At 47.5% G+C, this 18,531-nt stretch overlaps 3 pseudogenes; 2 read left to right on the forward strand and 1 right to left on the reverse strand.

Moving 5' to 3' along the window:
* The first annotated feature begins 3,079 nt into the window (after window positions 1-3,079).
* LOC116747034 lies at window positions 3,080-13,765 on the forward strand (annotated as a pseudogene).
* Window positions 13,766-13,888: 123 nt separating this feature from the next.
* On the forward strand, window positions 13,889-14,891 carry LOC116747035 (annotated as a pseudogene).
* Window positions 14,892-16,812: 1,921 nt separating this feature from the next.
* On the reverse strand, window positions 16,813-17,285 carry LOC116747036 (annotated as a pseudogene).
* Between the last annotated feature and the right edge of the window lie 1,246 nt (window positions 17,286-18,531).

Genomic DNA, 18,531 nt, shown 5'->3' on the forward strand with positions numbered 1-18,531 from the left:
ATACAAACTACCAGTTACAAGTAAATGCGTAATGGGTGTGAAATGTAAAACAACAGGTAGTTGGATGGATGGATGGATGGATGGATGGATGGATGGAGAGATAGATAAGGCAACCCCATTAAGCTTAGGGAGGAGACTTGGCCCTAAAAGAAGCAGAGGTAGGCCCATCAGTGTTAGTAAGCAGACCTCTCGTGAAAACAGGGAACTGCACAAGTCAGCAGCCCTGCTCTCAGACCTGGGAGTCCCCAGATAAGGTAGCCGGGATGAGGAGCCCCCGACTTCTCTTCTAGCTACTCAAGGAGGTGAGTGCTTCGGCCTGAGGCATGTAGGTTCGGGTCAGTGGAGGGAGGAATCCCAAACCCTACCCGGACTGGATGCCAGAGTCCTGAATGAGGACTGAGGGAGCCACCAACTCCAGAACAGTGGGGTCGGAGAGTCCCACCCTTGCTGTTACCAGGCGTAGCCGAGCCCCAGATCAGCTTTGGCAGAATGAGGCTCACTCTGACTGTAAGCTCAGGTCCCAGGAAGATGAGGACCTTTTCTGACGGTCATGGGCTCACGCCAGCAGAGGGCAAAGTCCCAGGCAGGGTGCAGAGTCAAGGTGAAGATCCTGAGTGAGGAAATGGAGACTGCTCCATACACAGTGGAGAGAGCTGCATCTCATGCCACCCCTGCCGTTAGCCCCGGGAGGCCCAGGGCAGAGCTGGCAGGCTCAGGTGCCCCCTAACTTCTGCCTGTGGGGTCTGAGGGAGATGAGGGCCTTGGTTTAAGGGCTGGCTGCCCGGTTCAGCAGAAGAAGAGGAGTCCCAGGCCACGATCGATGTCAAGGCACAAATTCTATGTGAGGAATGAGACAGCCGACTCGCCCAGAACAGAGGAGACCCCACAAAGTGCCACCTCTGCCTTCGCCCTGGGAAGCCAGGTTTAGAGCTCTCAGGCTGAATTGCCCTCTCAGTTCCTCCAAGGGTGGTCTCAGGGACGTCAGGGTTTGGGTCTAATGAGAGAGGCCTCATTCAACATAGGGAAGAAGCCTGGTTCCTAACGAGAGTCAAGGTGGTAACACCGAGTGAACATGAGGGAGCCCCACCCAGAAAGAAGTGAACCACATAGAATCTCATCCCTACTCTCAGACCTGGGAGGGAGACTCAGGCATGGTGACCTGATGAATATCACTCACGTTTTCCCGGACCATGGCAGGGAGGTGAGGAACCTCCTTGATGGGAGTATGGGCTCAGGTGAGCAGCCGGAGGATTTCCAGGTGATGCCAGGAAGCAAGGAGAGGACCCTGAGAATGGAGGGGACCACCTACACCACCATAGTGAGGGCCACAGAATCTCTTCCTGCCTGTCAGCATTGCAAGTCCACACACAGCTGTAGCTAGAGAGACAAAGTTTTCTTTCTAGCGGGTCTCGGGGAGTTGGGGGCCTTCGTATGAGGGGATAGACGTCAAGTCAAGACACAGAGGATGTCCAAGTCCTGCTGTGCGTCAGGGTGAGGACACTGAGGGATGATGTAGATGCACACCCACCCAAAGCAGTGGGGGCCCACAAACTCCCACCCCCCTCAGCCCTGGGAAACCCCAGGTAGAGGTAGCCTGATGTGTCACCCCTCACTTCGGGCCCCAGGGACCCAGGCAGATGTGGGCCTTGATCTGAGGCCAGAAGACTCGGGTGGGCTGAGGGAGGAGCGTAGATGCCGTCTGAGTGAGGGCGAAAGAGGCCAACGATGCCGCAACAGTGGGGTCCCGCGGAGTCCAGCCCCTGCTACCAACCCAGGGAGGGCATGGACGGGGGTGACTGGCAGTGGCTCACCCTTTCTTTCATCTCGGGGATCTCAGGAAGGTGAGGATCTTAATGTAATGCAAGCGAACTCAGATCAGCGGAGGGAGGATTTCCGGGATTTGCCAGGACTCAAGGAGAAGATGCTGAGGACTGTGGGGGGGAAGTCCACCCCGTGCCAGCGGGGTCGGCGCGGAGTCCCTCTCCATTGTCGTTCCTAGAGGCGCCCCCGGGCACAGATGTGAGGCAGAAGTGCCCATCAGTTCCCCACTCGGAACTCACAGGGAAGTCAGCATCTTGGTGTGATGGGTCAGCAGAGGGAGGAACCGTAGACCCTCCCCTGAGTGAGAAATGGGGACCGTGAGGGAGGACCACACGTTATAGGGCCTCAGCCTGCCTGTGCGGCTTTCAGCCTCTGGAGACTAGGGGCGCTGTGGCCAGGTAAGGCCATCCTCACTTCCACTGTTCGGTCTCAGGGAGCTGTGGGCCTTACTGGGAGGAAATGTCCTCAAGTCAAGAGAGAAAGGCGCCCCCAGATCCTCCCAGGAGACCCAGTGGGGACTGTGAATGACGACCCCCCTTCCACCGAATCAAAGGCATAATAAAGAGTCCTGCCCAGGCCTCTGCTCAGCCCTTGAAGGCCCAGAGCATGGTTGTCAGGTGGAGGCTCCTCATTTCTTTGTATCATTTCTAAGGGAGACGAGATCCTTCGTCTGAAGGTGCCACACCAGGGGCAGCAGGAGGGGTCCCAGACCCTTGGTATCGACAAGATGAGGACGCTGAATGGTTGAGGACCAACGAGTTCAGGACAGAGCAGGCCCCACACAACTGTCAGCGCTGTGCACCCCGACAGTGTCCATGACGCAGTTCCTTTTCGTGGGCCCCAGGGGGCTTTGAGGTGTCACCTTTAGAGCAGCACAGGAAAGAGGCCCCGGCCCTACCAAGAGTCGATGTGGCAATCCTGTTTGTGAACGAAAGGGACCCTTGGAACCCAGAGAGGGCCTACCCTACCAGGATCCGTGGTCACCGCCGTCAGCCACAGGCAGGGCTGGCAGGCTGTAGCCTGAGGCTCGCTCACTCTCGCTTCATACGCTGGGTTCTCAGGGGACAGGCTGACCAAGAACAAGAGCCTAGTGGTTCCTAGAGCAGTGCCCTCAAGGAAACGTGCAGAGCGGCGTTCTTCAAGTCAGGGTGGGACCTCCCTGCTGAAGGTGCTCACACCCTCTCACCTTCCCTCCTCCAGGTTCCAGCATCACCTGCTCTCCTGCCCACTCCCCCGCTTGCTGTCCCTGCCCATAGTCATGCCTCGGGGGCAGAAGAGTAAGCTCCATGCCCGTGAGAAGCGCCGCCAGGCCCGGAGGGAGACCCAGAATCACAGGGGTGCTCAGGTCACTGCAGCACAGAGAGAAGAGTCGCCCTCATCCCCTCTTCTCTTTCTCGGGGTATTCCCCCGAGCTCCCCTGCTCCTGGCACTCGCCAGGAGCCTCAGGGAGCCCAAGCCACTAGCTCTCGTGCTGCAGGGGTTTCAGGCCCAGGATCTGATGTGCATGCCAAGGGCCAGGTACAGGCGAGGAAAAGTTCCTGCCGGGCCTCAGCCTCCGGTGAGAGCTCTCAGAGAGATCCTCTAATGAAGACGGTGGGAACGTTGATAGAATTCCTGCTGGAGAAGTATACAATGGAAGAGCCCATTATAAAGGCAGACTTGCTGAAGCTTGTGAACAAAAGGTACAAGGGGAAGTTCCCTGAGATCCTCAGGAGAGCTGCTGAGTCCGTTCAGCTGGTCTTTGGTCTTGAGTTGAAGGAAGTCAAGCCGGGTGGTGATTCCTATGCCCTTGTCAGCAAGCTACATGTCAGCGATGATGGGTGTCAGAGCAGTGGCGGGAGGTTTCAGAAGAATGGGCTTCTGATGCTTCTCCTCGGTGTGATCTTCTTGCATGGCGACCGCGCCTCTGAGGAGGAGATCTGGAAATACCTGAATGTTTTGGGGGTTTATGTTGGAAGGTGTCACATAATCTTTGGGGAGCCCAGGAAGCTTATCACAGAAGATCTGGTGCAGGAAAATTACCTGGTGTATCGTCAGGTGCGTGACGGCGATCCCCCGCGCTATGAGTTCCTGTGGGGCCGGAGAGCCTGCGCTGAAACCACCAAGATGAAAGTCCTGGAGTTTGTGGCCAGGGTCACTGGTACCGTCCCCAGTGCCTTTCCAGCCCATTATGAAAAGGCTTTGAGAGATGACGAAGAGAGAGCCCAAGCCCAAGCCCGAGCCAGAGCTGCAGCCAGGGCTGGTACTCGTGTCAAGGCCAGTGCGCCTTCCAAGGTGATGTCTAGCAGTTCCTCCCACCCTTAGTGAGGTCTGAGGCAGCTTCTTCACTTTGTGTTTGACCAACGCTGCCAACCTTTTCAGTAGTGAGAGGCTAAGCTGGGGCTGGAAAGATCATAATATATATCTTCTTTGTGTTCCTGTTTTACACTAGTATCTTTCAAATGTTGTTTCTTTTACTAGAATGTTTCTTTAGATTCAGAATCCAAGTTTATAAATGACATGGATCACATATTTGTTGTTGTTTATCAGGTTTAAGCGTAAGAGTTTAGGTAGTGTGTAGTACGATGTGAAAACTCCTTGCATCTTTCTGGCGTTCCGGACTGAGATAATATGGCTTTGGAATAGGAATTTTCTTGGAAATGTGAAAGAATGCTGTGGTTTTAAAATGAAAAGTAAAGTTTAGTCAAATTTTGGTTTGTCTCATTCACCTTTGTCTTTCTCTTTGTAAAATTCAAAGATATACACCTAGATGTCCTTAGCTTATTCAAGAATGCCGACAAAATTAGATAGTAATAAATTACATTCCTCACCCAGTGCCTCATTGATTCCCATCTGTAATTGAGCATCTGCTCTTTGGAAGGTTCTGTGCTGGTAGTGATGATGCTAAGATAAAAAAGACCCTGCACCTGCCTGTAGATGTTGAGAGTATAAGAGCAGCTGTTATATAAGGAAGGTGGTGTGATGAAAAAACCCAGTGAGGATGGTGGGGAGAGAGTCCAGATGAGAGCAGTGAAGTATAAATTCTCTTAGCCAGAGCACTTTGAGGTTTGGTTATTTTGCAAATCCCTCCTTGGGAGGTAATTTTAAGTTGGCTGCATGGCGGGCTAGATGAGGCTGTGATAATGGTGAGCAGGGGTCCAGTGCTTTTGCCCCGGTGCAGGTGAACACAGTGCCCAAACAAACCAGGTGTTTTATGCATATTGTCTCCTTTGGGGTGGGATGCTGAGAAGCCCCTGTGCTGGCACGCTGTGCCCTGGGCTGGAGGAGCCCCAGCCCGCTCCATTAATTAGTTATCGGGGTTTTTTAATTGGAGTGTAACTGCTTTACAATGTTGTGTTAGTTTCTGCTGTGCAACGAAGTGAATCAGCTCCACGTATACATATATCCCCTCCCTGCTGGACTTCCCCCCACCCATCTAGGTGGTCACAGAGCACCAAGCTGAGCTCCCTGTGCTGTACAGCACGTTCCCACTAGCTATCTATTTGTCACATGGTAGTGTACATAGGTCAATCCTAATCTCCCAATTCATCCCACCCCCCCTTCCCCCGTGTCCACGTGTCCGTTCTCTATGTCTGCGTCTCTGTTCCCACCCTGCAAAGAGGTTCAACTGTACCAGTTATCTAGATTCCACATATATGCGTTAATATATGAGATTTGTTTGTCTTGAGTGTAATCTGGCAGAACTCCTAAATGGGCCCAGATTTTGGTGGTGATGAAACACGTGAAAATCGGTGGGGGGGGGGCGCGGGTTTGGGAGGCAGGGGAATTATTGGTCCTTGACACAGATTCTATAAGGTTTGATTTGCATCCTGGTGAAACCCCTGCCTCCACAAATGAAACAACATACTCTCTGATAGGGAAAATGTGCTCAGGGTTACTTGCTAAGGACCACTTTGGTTAATTCAGCTTTCTTTGTCCTAGAGGCCCGCATAGTCTCTGACATCTCCTGGATAAAATGAAAAATTCCTAGAGATGAGGGTATCTCTAGGACAGAGAAGACCAGTCTCTTCTGGTATGAAAACAAGCATCGTAATAACTGCCATGCACGAAAGACCCAGACATCGCCAGCCACTGTGCCAGGTGCTTTACATATATCACATATGTTCCGACAGTTCTATAAGATGAGGCTTATCAAACCCACTTGGCAGACAAAGAACTTGCAGTATTCTCCGGACTGGTAAAGTGACAGAACCGGGAGTACAGCCCGGTCTGAATTCCTCCAGAGCCCGTACTGTTCCACTCCTCCCAGCCTGAGGCAGCCCTTCTGTCTCTTAATCCATTTCTCCTTTCACTGCTCCGTGACGTCTCTCAGGCAATAAGAAAGAGGAACTTGTAGCCAAAATATTAAGAGCAGGCCTAAAGAAGGAAGGTGAACACGAGAATCATACACCATCTGGGGATTGTCTGTGGGCTTCGTTTACCTAGGATCCTCCTGCCCCTCGCCCCAGGCTTCCCTGAGAGCTGATTGCCCCGGTCCCGGCACAGGGGTCTAGTCCCAGCACTTTCCGGCATCACAGCGCCCTGCCCCTGGGTCTTCCCCAGTGTGCCCTCGTGTCCAGACTGGAAGCTGACCTGCTGGCCAGCTCTCCTCTGCATCTTCCGCTGGAGGCTGCACTCAGCTCCCGGAGGGACAGACAGCCCATATGCCCTGCCCTCCCCTGAGTCGGAGCATCCCGACTCCCCGCAGATCCCGTTCGTCACCGTGGACCCCTGGGACAGCAGCTGCCCTTTCCATGTATCTGTTCACTTCAGACAGTGACGTTTACACACCTCCTCATCCCCACTGGGTGCCTCCACCACATTCTCGGTGTTTGCAAGCCTGCTGGTGACGAGACTCTGATTTGGTGTGGACTCTACAGGGCCTTGGCTTATAACCCCAAGGCTAGGGAGGCCTTGTTTGAAACAACGTGATATTTGCAGTAAGATTTTAATGAAATGTCTTCTTTGAATCTGGCCACTGAGTCCATACACTGATGAGTGAACTTAATTAAGGGGTCCAAAACCAAAGCCTTCTTCCTAAGTGGTAAAGGAGGAGGGACCAAGGAAATCACTGTGTAAACAAACATCTGCTGAGGCTGAATTCCTAAAATCCCATCTTGGAGTCCTTCTTGGAGGTGGAAAATGGTTCTTTGGCAGACATGCTAGCTTTGAACAACAAGGAAAAATAATTCACCATCCTCCCAGTAATTCTTGTCTGTATCTGTCCCAGGGGAGATGCTGTTTGTTCAGTATGCTTAATGGCACCTGTTCGGGTGTTCAGGTATGTTCTGTCAGGTGGTGGGTGGGTATGATTTTGACCGTGCAACCAAAAGTTAGGAGAAAATTTCCAGCCTACTGAGATTACACAGGTTATTGCAATTGGCAATGCAGAAAGGTACTGGTGAAAGCCCTCTCTGCTGAGATGTACAGGGTACTTTTGGAAATTAGATGGGATCCTATATTTGAAAACACGTCTTACATAGTATGCACAAGAAAAAAATTGGTGAATTTCAAGGTAAATTTGGCCTTCTCAGAAACTCCTCCAACTAACTAAGAGGGTTGTTGTCATAAGCAATTGCAATAGTCGCTCTTTATTGAGCACATACTATACACCAGTTTATGGGAGACTGCAAACCTCATCCACATCCTGTCTTGCTCTCCCTGGGTTCCTGGGGAGACTATATTCCCAGTCCACTTGTAATTAGGAAGGGTCACCTCCAGACCAAGGCACGAGGGAGTCAGTATGGCACCTCTGTGCTTTCTCTTCCATTCAGCAGCAAACAGAGAGAGCCCGTGTTGAGGTGTGGAGCCACGTGATGTACATAGCCGGGATCTCGGAGTCATCTGTGAGCGGTGAGCCTCTGCCAACCTTCATCAGATTTTATGTGCACAAGAAACAGACTTTTGTTGTGTTAAGTCATTCAGATATCAGGTTTTCTCTGTTGCATCAGTTAGCAGTTACTTAATCCGAGTGATACACAACTACTATTTCTACTCTTAGGCTCATTTAAATGTTTTAATGACAGAGCTAATCATAGCATATATACTCTTCTTATAAAAACTTCTTACACACCTAAATCACAAACTCCCCCCTTACAACATTGCTCGAAAATTCAGCCCCCTTTTCAGAAGTAACCACAATTAACTGTCTGGTGTGTGTCATTCTAAAGCTGATTTGAGGCTTCTTTGTACATAGATGTGCTACAAAAATGTGTTGAATTTTTAACACACAGGGGCCACAGTGTACATGTTGTTCTGTGACTTGCTCTTGTAACTTAATGGAAGTGAATGCAAGATCTTTCTGTGACAGCACTTATAAGACCCACCTCACTTTTTAAAGCTGTCATCACCGTTAGAAAAGGTCCCAGCCAGCCCTCTGGTCCTAAGCTACAGCGTGAAGTAGAGCCCCTCAGCCAACCTGTAGATCTGTGAGAACAAACAGTTGTTGTGTTAGGATGCTAAGTTTTGTGGCTCTTCATTGGGCAGTGGAAGTTTACTAATAAGTACATCAAGGGCTAGCAGTTCATATTTTAATTTTTTATGTTCTTTGTCTTCCACAGGGAGCACATACTATTCCTAAAAATACTTTTAAGGTTAAGAAAAATAAACTTCAAAAGGCATGGGAAATTCTAATTACAGACGTTAGGGAAGCCTTTAAAATGGGAAAAATAAGCAAATAATTTACAAAAGAAGAGTGAAGTGACGCATGATTATTTCTCCTACAGAATGAAAACAAAAAGATTACCTATAGACTGTTCTCTCTCCAGCTGGTGGATTGATAAAGAGAAATTTTATATCAGAGGATAAGTTCCTGATAGTTCATGAGTTTCAACATAGTTCTGGAGCATGTTTATCTCACACCACCTAGAAAGGCAATATGTAGTTCGTAAGAGCATGAGATTCTGGAGCCAGACACCCGGTCTTTCAATCCCAGCGCTACCATTTACTAGTTGTGTAATCTTGGGTAAATTCCGTAACCTCTTTGTGCCTCTTTTCTTATCTGTAAAATTGTGATGATAGTAATACCTAACTATAAGATTATTCTGAGAATTAAGTGTAGGGCATTCAGCACGGTGCCCACGAATTCATAAGCGTTATATATGTGTTAACTATTATTTTATTATCAAAGCATTTTGCTGAGTTTTCATTGAAGGATTAATTGACATTTAATACAGGAAGAATATGGGCCCTATAGATAACCTTAACACTTAAAAACTACAATGTAGAAATACTAACCTTCTGAGAGGGAATCTGTCACATCTGTAGGCCCTAAAGCACTATCGGATGATTTCCATTAATATTAATTAGGTCAATAAAAAGTATTAATGTTTAAATACAAGCCATGGTTATCAGAAAAATTTATTAGCCTTAATACTTCACTCCCCATTTGTATAGGATAAATGAGGTAATTCAAAAGAGAGAGATTTTATGTTTTATCATTAGTAAATAGCTAAGCAGTGAAGAACTGAGGAACTCAGCTTTGACCACATCTTGGACTAAGTGAGATTTAAGGATTGTTTGGTATCCAAGGATACCTCTTAATGTAATTTCTATAAATCTGAGAAGAAAAGAGATTGTGATGATCTCATTTGAGAGTAATATGTGGAAGAAGGACCGTAATACATTGGAAATGCTGCCTAATCAAAGCATTGTTTTCATGTATATTTTATAGTTTTTAAGTGATTTTTTTAGCTTAATGTTTTCTAGCTGGAACATTTTATGTCATAATTACTAGTCTCATCAGAGATTTCATTTTTATTTATACAGATATGTGGAATCTATGATTAGATGTGTGCATTTAGGCCAGTTGGACCTCCTTTAGTTTACATCAACGTACTTTTGGAATTTGGTATTCTCCTTTTTCAAGTATAATGCATATATATCTGGCACAGCTTCCTGCTTGACTCTATTGTTGTGCCTTATGTAAAATGACATTTAGTTTGCTTCTCATTGAGTAGAATCAATAACATAAGTCATAATTATGTCCTGGAATAATGTGCATTTCTAGTCTGGCTGCACTGTAGGTGGTGGGATATGGCCTGGGAAGCTAATCATCCTTTATCGTTTCTTTCCACTTGGGAGAGGGCACCCAGAACGCTAAACAATCAACTTCGTAACTAAATATATAGGAGAAAGTTGTTTATAAATTGGGGTCTCTTGTACGAAGGGGAAATACTAAGAACACTCTTTTTGCAAAACATAAATGGAGAACTAAGGCAAAGATAATTCAATCAGAATTTATGTCATCACCTCAAGAGTTCAAGCCAAACCACAAGACTAGTCCACTGTAATGTGTATATGTGTTGTGATGTCAATGTCCAATTCAAGTTAACTCTACATTTTATTGACCTGATGAGCACATTTGTTTGCTAAAGCCAAAAGACAATGCAGGTTCCCTGTCAGACTGTTATGATTGAGAGACCCCCTAAATTGTTTGGACTTATTGGCTTAATTATTCCACATTTGGGAATCCATGGAAGGGTCTCTTTTCAGGAACACTGATGCGTGTGAGACTGTTGTGACTGTTCTCTCCTTTGCAGAATATTCTACTGCCTTGGCTTCTGTATTAGTCAAGATAAGCTAGGTTATGTTAGAGTGTCAAATTAATCCTGAAATCTCAGTGTTTTACCACAACAAAGGTTTATTTCTCAACCACACTACATGTTCAGTGGGTATGGGGGAGGGAGGGGCATTTGGGGGTTTTCTCTGGGGCTTACCTATTCACTGAGGCAGGGGAGAGTGGACAGAGAGTCTCTAAAGGGCTCTTCTCTGATTCAGCCAAACCCATCACTGCTTCTCCCATTTCATTGGCTGAAACCGGTCATAAATCCTCGGTTAGCCTCAAGGGGTCTGAAAAATGGAGCTTTCCGTGTGCCTGAGAAGAAGGAATATAGAATTGGGTTTGGCGAGCACAGCACTGTCTGCTACAGTTTTTAAGACACTGCCCTGTCCTGGTTCTTCTACCTCTCAACCTGTTTTTTCTCTGCCTCCTCAATGGACTTCTTTTCCGTCACCCCTTGGGGAACTGGTGCTCCCCAAGTTACCATATCTGGTCCACTATTTTTTTTCCTCCCCACCACTATCCCCAGGTAACTTCATCCACTCCTCCAGTTCTAACTGCAAACTATCTGCTGCTAACTTCCAGATCTATTATCCCAAGCCCTGACCTACCCACGAAGCTTTAAACATAAATCCAACGATGACTGATTCAAGGATATCTCAAAGTCAGTGTGAAAAAATATAAACACATGATTTTTTTCCCCAACCTCATTCGTCCTCTTCCTGTATTCTTTGTCCCAGTTAGTGGCAGCATCGTATTTCCAAGTCTAGATTCCTCCCTATCATTCCCACCTCTTAATTTTGTATGCCATCTTAGCTCGGCTGTGCTGCACAGTTGTTTAGTCAGTTATCAGTCTGGATGTCCACTGTGAAGGTATTTTTTAGATGCGATTAATAGTTCCATCTGTAGGCTTTGAGTAAAGCAGATTACCACCCATAGTGTGACTGGGCCTCGTGCAATCAGTGGAGGGCCCCAAGACCAAGGACTGAGGTTTCCTGAAGGATTTCAGCCTCAAGACTGCAACACAGGGACTTCCCTGGTGGTCCAGTGGCTAAGACTCCGTGCTCCCAATTCCGGGGGCCCCGGTTCGATCCCTGGTCAGGGAACTAGATCCCGCATGCATGCTGCAAGTAAGAGTTCCCATGCCGCGACTAAAGATCCCGCATGCCACAACGAGGACCCGGCGCAGCCAAAATAAATATATAAATATTAAAAAAAAAGGACTGCAACACAGAAACCCCGCCTGAGTTTCCAGTATGCCTGCCCTGCTATACAGACCTTGGACTCAAGACTATAACATCTGAGTTTCTAACCTACTGGCTTGCTCTATGAATTTCAGCTCCCTGACTTCCCCCAGCTAGGGCCTCGGGGAGGTGAGGGCTTTGTTTGGAGGCTGGAGGACTCGGGACCATAGAGGGAGGGGTTCCCAGGCTCTGATAGACGGCACCAGCAGGACGCAGGGACCGCTGACCCCTGACCCCTGACCAGTGGGTGTCCCCGCAGAGTCCTGCCCCTGCCGTCACCCCTCGGAGACCCCACGCCGCGCCGGATGCGGCTCCCCCCCGACTTCCGCTTCAGAAGCGAGGAGCCTGACCGGGAGCCGCGGCGGTTGTTCAGCCAAGCGTGGGTTTTCAGGACTCGTCCGGAGCCACGGTGAGGACCTGAGTGTAGCCTGCGGGACCTTCCCTCCCCCCTCCCCCCATAACAAAGGTGACCCACCTGCATCCCACCCCTGCGATCTTGTTCTTGGAGGCCCCAGCAGAGCTATCGGGCTGAATTCGGCCTAGGATGTCTCAGGCAGAAGGCCTTGGTCTGTGAGAGTAGCGCTGATTCTACAAATGGAGAAGATCTAAGTCCTAGATGAGGGCCTTGAGTGCTAGTGAGCAGACCTCGGCCCCCAAAGCGGGCCACACTGAGCAGTGCCCCTGCTCTCAGCTCTAGGAGGCCCTAGCAAGGTAGACAGATGTTGAGTGACCTAAATTCCCCTCCAGTGACGGAGGGAAATGAGGGCTACCTCATGACTCCCAAACTCAGGAGAGGAGGTTCCGGGCGGAGCTGGCAGGCTGTGGTGCCCCCTCATCTCCTCTGGAGATGGTCTCAGGGAGGTGAGAGCCTTGGTCTAATGGAATAAGCCCAATTCAGCAAAGGGACCTAGTCCTCAACAGCATTCATGGTTGTGACACCGAGTGAGGATGGGGGCCCCTCCCACAAGAAACGGGGCAGCATAACGCACCAGCCCTGTTTTCAGGCTTGGGAGAATTGGGTATTTTGACATGAGTTGCATTCACTTATTCCCAGGACATCTCAGGGAGGTGAGAGACCAGGTCAAAGGGGGCAGCCTCGGGTCGGCAAGGGAGGATTTCAGGTTATGCCAGGTGTCATGGTGAGAGCCTTGAGGACTGTGGGGATGTCCCACATGAAAGCATTCAGGCCACAAAGAATCCTCACTATTAGCATCCCTGGGAGACCTCAAGCATAGATGTCAGGCAGAAATGCCCATCAGTTCCCACTACAGGCGAACAGGGAAATAAGGGTCTTGGTCTGAGGAGAGTGGTCCCATGTCAGCAGAGGGAGAAATCTTAGACCCTATCAGGAGGCACATTTAGACCTTGAATTGGGATCTTGTGTGGGACCACAAGGACTTCAACCTGCCTGCAACAGCTTTCATTCTTGGGAGACCACGTTTAGTTAGATACGGTCATCTTCACTTCCTCCTATTGGGACACAGGCTGGTTGGCTCTTACTATCATATAGGCATCATTCAGGCAAAAGTTGAGCTTCTCTACCAGGAGCCCAACTGAGGAACCCGAGTGAGGACTCAAAGTGTCCAGCCCAACCCTTGGATTTCAGCCCAAGACATCTCTGGGAAGGACTGTCAGGTAGAGCGTCTGCTCACTTCTTTATATCACGTCTAAGAGAGGTGAGGTCCTCAGTCTGAAGGTGCATCCACCAGTCAGCAAATGGAGAGTGGTTCCAAGCCTTTTAAGGAGCCAAGGTGAGGACCTCGAATGATGATCGCAACGAACTCAGGATAGGAGGGACCCTACTGAGCTCGCAGCTCTGGTGTCCCCTGGCAGGGAGGTGGACTGAGGCACCCCTTCACTTCCTTCTCCTGGATCGCAGGGAGGTTTGAGGTGTCAGCTGAAGAGTAGCAGCGGGGAGGGTGCCCAGGCTCTGCCGAGACCTGACATGATAATATTGAAGATGAACCGAGAGGACCCCACTGCCAGCACCTGTTGTCACCTGAGTAAATCCAAGGCAGGGCTGATAGGATGCAGAGTAAAACTCTTAAGGCCTCTGTGGTTCCTCTATGGGATTCTGGGAGGACAGGCTGACCGGGAAAACAGGAGCCTTGTGGGTTCCCAGAGCAGTGCCCTCAAGGAAACTTGCAGAGGCAGCCTTTGATAAAGCCAAGGTGGAATCTCCCCACTTTAAGGTGCTCACGTCATCTCATTCTCCAGCCTCCAGGTGTCCAAATCACCTGTCATTGGCCCACACTCCTGTCTGCTGTCCCTGACCATAGCCACCATGCCTCGTGGTCAGAAGAGTAAGCTCCGTGCTCGTGAGGAACGCCGCCGTAACAGAGGTGAGACCCAAGGTCTTAATGCTCAGGCCACCACAGCAGGGGTAGAAGAGACCACTTCCTCACCCGCTTCTGTTTCTCAGGGTACTCCCCAGAGCTCCGCTGCTGCTGGCACTCGCCAGGAGCCTCAGGGAGCCCCAGCCACTAGCTCTCGTGCTGCAGGGGTTTCATGCCCAGGATATGATGTACGTGCCAAGGGCCAAGTTGAGGAAAGTAAAAATTCCTCCCAGGCCTCAACCTCCAGTGATCCTGGAAAGGATCTTGTAACCAGGAAGGCAGGGATGTTGGTGCAGTTCATGCTGTATAAATATAAGATAAAGCAGCCCATTAAAAAGGGAGAAAAGCTGAAGATTGTCAACAAAAGGTATAGGGAGCACTTCCCTGAGATCCCCAGGAGAGCCTCCGAGTGCATGGAGCTGGTCTTTGGCCTAGAATTGAAGGAAGTCAAGCCCAACAGTCATTCCTATGCCCTGGTCGGCAAGCTAGATCTCACCGATGATGGGCGTCGGAGCAGTGGCGGGCGGTTTCGGAAGAATGGGCCCCTGATGCCTCTCCTCGGTGTGATCTTCTTGCATGGCGACCGCGCCTCTGAGGAGGAGATCTGGGAATTCCTGAATATTTTGGGTGTTTTTGATGGAAGGAGGCACTTCATCTTGGTAGAGCCCAGGAAGCTTATCACAGAAGATTTGGTGCAGGAAAATACCTGGTGTATCATCAGATGCGCGACAGCGATCGAGAGCCCAAGCTGAAACCGGCAAGATGAGAGTCCTGGAGTTTTTGGCCAAGGTCGATGATAGGGTCCCCACTGCCTTCCCAGCCTGGTATGAAGAGGCTTTGAGAGATGAGGGAGAGAGAGCCCGAGCCAGGGCTGCAGTCAGGGCTGGCACTACTGCCACGGCCAGTGCACATTCCAGGGCCACATCCAGTCGCTCCTGTCACCCCGAGTGAGGTAGAGGCCAATTCTTCACTTTGTGGTTGGAAAAGCCTGTTAACCAGTGTTCCTGATATGCATAAATTCCTGTTGACTTATTTTTTTGGTAATTTTCAAGTGATTTTCTTTTCAAAAGAAAGTTTGTTTAGATTCAAACCAAGCTTATGAATGACATGGGTCACACACTTATTGCTCTTTAATCAGATTTAGAAGTAAGAATTTTCTTTTTTGAAATACAAATTGAAAATTTTTAAATCATCTATGGGATCCAGAGCAAGACTGCATGGAATTGGAATAGGGATATCCCTGGTAATGTGAAAGAACTCCACAGTAAAATAGGATAAGAAGATAGAGAAAACAAATTAAAATTGTTCACCTATGGGTTTGGCATACTCCATCAGTCTTTCTTTTCCAAATTTAAAAGATATACACCTTTTAAAGTCAGGAAAAGATATATACCTTTTGCATTTAGGATGCGCTTAAATTATTCAAGAAAATATGAGTTTATGGGACTGTAAATTGATGCAGCCACTATGGAAAACAGTATCGAGGTTCATCAAAATATTGAAAATAGAACTACCGTGTGATCCAGCAATTCCACTCCCGGAAATTTATCTGAAGGAAAAGAGAACAACAACTTTTTTGAAAAGATATCTGCAACCCCCATATTCATTTATTTACCATAACCAAGACATGAAAACAACGTAAGTGTTCATTGATGGATGAATGGATAAAGGAAATGTGATACACACACACTCACACACACAGTCATACTCTCTTCTCCCTCGGATATTATTCAGCCATTTAAGAAAAAAAAAAAGGAAATCCTGCCATTTGCAATAACACAGAGGGACAGACAAAGACAAATACTATATGATCTCCCTTATATGTGGAAATTAAAAAAAAAAACACACCCAGAGAACAGATTGGTGGTTCCCACAGGTGTGGGGTGGAGGATGGATAAAATGGGTGTAAATGGCCAAACGGTACAAACCATTTACAAAATAAGAAGTCCTGGGGATGTAATGTACAGCATGGCGACTATAGTTAATAATACTGTATTGTATATTTGAAAGTTGTTAAGAGAGTAGATCATTTTTAATTGAGGTATAGTTGATGTACAATATTTTATAAGTTTCATGTACACAACAGAGTGATTCACAATTTTTAAAAGTTATATTCCATTTACAGTTATTATAAAATATTGGCTATATACCCTTGGTTGTGCAATATATCCTTGTAGCTTATTTATTTTTAATTTTTATTTATTTTTAATATTTTTGCGGTATGCCGGCCTCTCACTGTTGTGGCCTCTCCCGTTGCGGAGCACAGGCTCCGGACGCGCAGGCTCAGCGGCCACGGCTCACGGGCCCAGCCGCTCCGCGGCATGTGGGATCTTCCCAGACCGGGGCATGAACCCGTGTCCCCTGCATCAGCAGGCGGACTCTGAACCACTGCGCCACCAGGGAAGCCCGCTTATTTATTTTATACATAGTATTTTGTATCTCTTAATCCCCTATCCTTCCCCTGCCCCTCCCCCTTCCCTCTTCCCACCGGTAACCACTAGTTTGTTCTCTATATCTGTGAGTCTGTCATATTTCCCTAGTTTGCTTTATTTTTGAAATTCTCCATATAAGTGGTATCATACAGTGTTTTTCTTCCTCTACCTCACTTATTTCACTTAGCATAATACCCTCCAACTCCATCCATGTTGTTGCAAAATGGCAAAAGTTCATTCTTTTTTTATGGCTGACTAGTATTCCATTGTGTGTGTGTGTGTGTGTGTGTGTGTGTGTGTGTGTGTAAAGAGATGTGGTATATACATCTTGGCAATTGTCGGTAATGTTGCTATGAACATTGGGGTGCGTGCATCTTTCGAATTAGTGTTTTTTTCCTTTTTTAACAGTAATTTAAAGTTTATTCTGGCTATAATGCAGGTTATTCTGACTTTAAGGTATCATACCTGGCATACTTCTGAGTCCGTTCCTGAGAAATTCTTTTGTACTTCTCTCTCTCTCTGTTTTTATAGATCCATGCAGTCTATGGCACTGGGGGGGGGGGTCATCTGGGTTTGGATCATATAGCAGTGAACAAATGGATGAAGGAACGTTAGAAACAATTAAAGGAGGAGACCACTGTGATCTTAGAATATTGAGAGAAATGCTGCCATTAGTGTTAATGTCTGAATGATAAATTCTTGTTGCAAATGCAACCTTAGGTAGTTTGAAGGGGTAGTTTGTAGGAAAATGAATGGTCAAAAGGAATACACCACCTTGATATGGGTTTTCATTAGCTTCCATAATTGTGGCTTGCCAGTGAAACATATTATCCCCAGCTGGACCTGCAGAGCAGCGTGCTGGAGGGTCACGGGCCAAATCACTAAGTTCCTTATTAATCCCTTTCAGCACCATAGTCTGTGCTTTTCCTCTGGCCCCTCACAGTCCTGGTGTGTGCTCAAAGATCCGGTCAAAACTCTTGATTATCCGGGCGGCTGGGAAGGACTGTCTCTTCATCGTATCCTGGCTCTGCCAGACACAGGCACCTTCTTACTAAACAGAGAGGTTGGACTGGGAGGGTGGGGTCAGAGGCATGTAGACGAAGCTGGAGGGAAGGGTAGATGAGCGGTGGAAACCCTCAGGCTCAGAGAACCATCGAGAACCTGAAGGAGACCATCCAACTTAGTGAGGGGGTGGGGTTGTTGTTTTTTGTTTGTTTGTTTGTTTCTTTTGGATACATACCCGGGAGTGGAATTGCTGGGTCATATGGTAGCTCTATTTTTAGTTTCTGGAGGAACCTCCATACTGTTTTCCACGGTGGCTACACCTATTTACATTCCCACCAACAGTGTACAGATCTCCACGCGCTTGCCAGCATTTGTTATTTCTGTTCTTTTTGATGATGGCCATTCTGATAGGTGTGAGTTAATACCTCATGGTAGTTTTAATTTGCATTTATCTGATGATTAATGATGTTGACCATCTTTTCATTTGCCTGTTGGCCATCTGTATGTCTCCTTTGGAAAAATGTCTGTTTAGGTCTTCTGCCCATTTTTTCGATTGGGTTATTTGTTGTTGTTTTTTTTTAAACTGTTGAGTTATATGAGCTGTTTATATATTTTGGATGTTAACCTCTTATTGAGCATATCATTTTCAGATATTTTCTCCCATTCCACAGGTTGTCTTTTCATTTTGTCAGTGGTTTCCTTTGCTGTGCAAAAGCTTTTAACTTTAATTATATTCCACTTGTTTATTTCTGCTTTTATTTCCTTTGCTTTAGGAGACAGATCCAAAAAAATATTGCTATGATTTATGTCAAAGCGTGTTTCCACCCATGTTATCTTCTAGGCGCATTATGGTTTCCACTCGTATATTTAGGTCTTTAATTGGTTTTGAGTATATTTTTGTATGTAATGTTACAGAATGTTCTAATCTCATTCTTTGACGTGTAGCTGGACAGCTACTCGTCAAAGAATGAGATTAGAACATAAACAGAATTTGGCGATACAACAAAAGGAAATATGCATTTACATTTGAGCCAGTAACTCCAATTTTTCAGAAATTAACCCCGAAGACACATCCACAACGATGTGAAAATACTGCAATGTCCGTGAATATATTAATTGATAAAAACGTGGTATATTCGCAGAGTGGAGCACTA

The sequence above is a fragment of the Phocoena sinus genome, chromosome X (genome assembly GCF_008692025.1).
Source record: "Phocoena sinus isolate mPhoSin1 chromosome X, mPhoSin1.pri, whole genome shotgun sequence".
NCBI lineage: Eukaryota > Metazoa > Chordata > Mammalia > Artiodactyla > Phocoenidae > Phocoena > Phocoena sinus.